At 42.1% G+C, this 4874-nt stretch overlaps 1 non-coding gene across 1 annotated transcript; it reads right to left on the bottom strand.

Annotated features, from left to right (window-relative positions):
• Nucleotides 1-3875: 3875 nt before the first annotated feature.
• On the bottom strand, nucleotides 3876-3982 carry LOC136462157 (small nucleolar RNA R71). Its single transcript, XR_010760675.1, has one exon. It is a non-coding gene; the product is annotated as a small nucleolar RNA R71 (small nucleolar RNA).
• Between the last annotated feature and the right edge of the window lie 892 nt (nucleotides 3983-4874).

Genomic DNA, 4874 nt, shown 5'->3' with positions numbered 1-4874 from the left:
CCAGCGCCGTCTTTCTTCTTTAACCAAAATAAGTGTCTAAACAGGTTGAAGTGCGGGAGAATCCCAAGAAACGCCTCACAGAAGTGAATAAAGATCGAAATGTGCAGTATGGTGTTTGGATGGAGATTGCACAGACTAATCGACCAAAATACCAATAGATCTTGTAGGAAAGGATGAATAGGGAACCCCAATCCATGCTAGAAATAATCTTCAAAGACTACAACTTCATTGGTGTTAGGCATTGGAAAGGGCTCACCACTGGCTGGCCGCCATCCAGCGGTGATGCGGTCAGGAAGCACGCCTGCTGTCACCATCCTTTCGAGCTCCGCTTCTCCAGTGTGTGATAATGTCCACTCTTCATCATGACTGGCTCTACTTCCTGCCTTCTTTAGGCTTGTTTTCTTTGGATTCATGGCTCTCCTCTTCGGTGCCATCACTTAGATCTAGATGAGGTATGGTGTCGGCAAAGTATGTGGCTACAAATCTGGAGATGAGGTGGCTAAGGTGGAAGATGAAATGATGAAGTGGCAAAGGTGTGAGAATGGGGGGCGGCAGAACTATTATAAAGCACTTTCCCCACTTTTATGACTCAAGGGTTTTTGGGAAACCGTTCCCATGATCTACGCCGCTCTAAATTCCCCGATGCGGCTTAATGGGCTGTTACCAAGATTTTCACACAACCTCAGCCCACATCACTCGTTTGTTGCTACTATCAGTTGCTCCTTGCCAAATTTTCGCTGACTACTCCGCCATTTATTAAGGCTAATTAACTAACACTGTCCAGCCTTTACTATGGTTTTTTCTCCAAGATTTGATTTTTCTGATAACTCCGCTTGCAGCATGGGGACTGGCGTCCTAATCCGTTGGTCCTTATTTGTTTTTCTATTTCTGACCCTGGCACCACATGACTGCATCACCTACTGTCAGGCTCGGGGACTAAGTGGGCACACTCCACCTTGCGGTGAATGTGCTTTGTCTTTTTCTGGGACATGCCCGGGGACTGGTTTCTTACTCGGCTGGTTTTCTACTATTCTTCAATTCTCTGACCCTGGCACCACATGATTGCATCACCTACTATCAGGCTCAGGGGCTAAGTGGGCATACTTCACCTTGTGGTGAATGTGCTTTGTCTTTTTCTAGGACATGCCCGAGGACTGGTTTCTTACTCGGCTGGTTTTCTAATGTTCTTCAATTCTCTAACCTTGGCACCACATGACTGCATCATCTGCTATCAGGCTCAGAGACTAAGTGGGCACACTTTACCTCACGGTGAGTGTGCGGGGTTTTTTCTTGAAGACTATACGCCTATAGAGGAATATTGACTCTAGCAAGTTTGTTTGGATTCTAAGTGGGCACACTTGGTTCACTATGGATAAATTTTCGATTCTAAACTTGAGCTCCTTACACCCTTATGGCAAGCCATACTTTGGTCACTCTGCTCGGCGATGATTCACGGTGCTCGGCAACATGTCGCCCTGCTCAGCGATAGATTGTGCTGCTCGACAACAATTCATACTGATCAGCGATGGCTCATGTAGCTCAACAGTTCAACATGATGGTGAGACCATAAGCTTCACTGCTCAGCGTTGTTCACACTTGCTCAGACAAGCTTAAGACGACGTTGCACAATGGGTACAAGGTGCTCGGGGACTAGCTATGGGGTGTACGACCCCGGATACCCACAGCAGACCACATGGGCTGTGCCCCTAGGGGTGGCCTAGTCCACAAGAAGAAGCCTTGCGAGGCATGACTCTACTCAGCGCCTTCCGCAAGACATTGGGAAGATATCCTAAAGATATTACGAGATCTATTAGGATATGTATGATCCCAAGATTCTTATAATCTGTTATTACTTTCCAGTTATCTCTTAGATCTAACTGACTTGTAACCCTGCCTCCCAGACTATATAAGGTGGGCAGGGACCCCCTCTAAAATCATGACATATCATACGATAGCTAATATAAACCAACAGACCACAAGAGTAGGGTATTACGTCATACTGATGGCCTGAACCTGTCTAACTCGTGTGCCTCTGTTGCCTTCTTGTTCTTGATCTCACACTCCTCTACCGATCAATCTACCTTCGTGGGATACCCCTCGGAGGACTGCCGACAATATTCTATCGACACTGCCCATCCCCTGGGGGACCCACTTGTCAACCTCCTTCATATGTCAGTTTCCTACCGCCTCCTAGGATGCATCTACACTATCCTTTAAGTTGGTTTGATCAGAGGGCTCACATTGGACGCTCCAGCCTATATAACCAGCCCCTGCCCCCCTCCAAAGCATGCTACCATAAGTCAAGAGTAGACCATAAATTAGGGTTTCCAGAGAGAAGAGAATAGAGCTCTAATTCTTCAAGTTTCTAGTATAGGCTAGCTAGCAATGTTCAAGTAGAGTGTGGGCTATCGCTCAGGATTCTGAATCTACCATCTAGAGACTGATATAGCCATTATATCTCTTTATTTATGACTTTGTGCTACTTCAATATTATGTTGCTATTTATTATGTTCCTAGTTTGCTCTAGTAATATGCTTGATATAGTTATGATTGATGATGAATATATGCATATGTTCGCAAAGCTCTTAACTCAGTTCTCGAGAGAGTTAAGTGGTCAACATTATGTAAGCATGGTGCTTAGATATTGTTTGCCTACAGATGCATTCTACACTCTAGGTCATGTGGTAGATCGTGGATGTGATACTCCCATTGAGTCCTTTGTAGTCCACTCCCTGTTTGTAGAGCACATAGAACGTGATTGCGAAGGAAGACAAGCTCTGTTCTTAATCTTCCTTAGTAATGTTCCTTATGCATAGATCCAAAGTTAGTTACACTATAGATGAGAGTGTATATACTTGGGTGTACAAAAGACTTATAGATAAGTAATGACTTTTGAATCTTTTGCTCTTAACAAATCTCCTACTTAGCCTTACTATATTTTATGAGTATCTATTTCTATCTCTAGAACACCATTATTACCTTACACTTATCATTTATTTGTCACTTGACTTACCCCTGCCATAGCATGAGAGTGGTTTTATCATAAGTATACATATTTGTCAATATCCCTATGCCAACACAACCCCATAGCTCCTCCCTATGGATAAAATATAAATAACGATACTCGGTATACTCCCGGGTGAAATGCTACAATGGTATATTATCTTGCACTTGCGGATACCTTATATATATATATTTTACAAGTGTTCTCATAATTACCAACAATGCATTTCTGGCATCATGCTAGGGATGACAACTTAGTTAAGAGTGATGCTAAGAAATGTCAACAAACATTTCTGGCGTCGTTGCCGGGGAAGGGGCACATGGCTAAGAGAATTGACCAAATAAATACTTATTAATAAAATCATAATATCTACTTTAGCAGGCTTACCCTTGTTTTGTCTTTGTTCATATCTTATACAGGGTATTGCAGGATTGGTTGTGATTCAACAATTTCTATCAATTAGAATCAACCAAATAAAGAGGAAGCACAACACTAGTTTCTGAAGCTATGGCTGATAAGACTCTGTGTGAGTTCTTTGCTCCAAGCACAAGAACATTTGCATTGGACCAACACTAAAAACCGATAATCTTGAGTTCGAGCTCAAGCCAAGCCTCATCAACATGGTGCAAGATACCCCATTCAGCGGAAAGGCATATGAAGATGCTAGTGCTCATCTTCAGAATTTCCTAGAGATAAGTAGCACGGTCGTCATCAAGGACATTGCTCAAGATATCATACTACTTCATTTGTTCCCATTCTCACTTGTGGGAAGAGCGAAGCAATGGTTCCACACCAACAAAGATCACATCAATACATGGGCAAAGTGTTCAAAGGCCTTCCTAAAAAAGTTTTTCCCTATAAGCAAGACTAATGCCTTAAGAGGAAAGATTTAAAACTTCCAACAATAGAAAGGAGAGACCATTCCAGAAGCATGGGAGTGTTTTCAAGAATATGTTTTAGATTGCCCTCATCATGGAATGGAAGATTGGTTGCTCATGCAAAGTTTCTACCATGGATTAACTCAAAAAGCCCATGAACAACTCGATGCCACTGCTAGAGGATCATTTATGTCACTCACCCTTGGAAAAGCTAAAACTCTTATGCAAAAGATAGCCTCTAATCAAGGCTGGTCATCATGCAATATTCAATCATGCAATAAGAGTAAAGAAGTACCATAAGAGGTGTGTGCACTATCAACCAAGATGGACATACTGTTGAATTAGCTTGAACAGCGAGACAACTACAAGAAAGATCGTCAGGCCATTCAAGATGCATTCAATGCTAAAAATATATGTGGGGAATATTTGGTGGTTGAATTCCCTAAATATCAAGAGGATGCAAACATCGTCATCAACAACTTTGCTCTACAACAACAAAGACAAGGGTGGAATCAACAACAACGATCAACTTACTAAGGTAAGTACTGAGGTAATTACTACAATTCTTCTAATCCCAAACAACCATCTTTAAGAGACTTAATCTTAGAACAAGTTAGGATTAATGAGAGTATTTCTAAAAAGCTTGTTTTAATGATAAGGTCCTAGAAAATATAAATACTAAAATGGATAGTTTTTCTTCTGCCATACAAGACCAACTTGACTATAATAAAAAGATAGAATCTCAATTAGCCCAGCTGGCTACTGCTCTACTTTTTGCCACTAACCTTGAGAAGGTCATTGCCATAACCACAAGAGGTGGCAAGTCTACTCGTGAACCCCCTTATCCGACAATGGTAGGTAAGACACCGGTAGTAGGGCAGGAAGAGGAGAAGAAGGATGATGAAGTTGAAGAAGTTGAGTCACAAGCACAAGAAATGATGCAAGATTTTCACGACACGACCCTCCTACCGTTTCCATGAAGAAATTGAAAA

Source organism: Miscanthus floridulus, chromosome 6 (assembly GCF_019320115.1).
Source record: "Miscanthus floridulus cultivar M001 chromosome 6, ASM1932011v1, whole genome shotgun sequence".
Classification (NCBI taxonomy): domain Eukaryota; kingdom Viridiplantae; phylum Streptophyta; class Magnoliopsida; order Poales; family Poaceae; genus Miscanthus; species Miscanthus floridulus.
The sequence above is the reverse complement of the archived record's forward strand: the minus strand, read 5'-3'. Positions and strand labels throughout refer to the sequence as shown.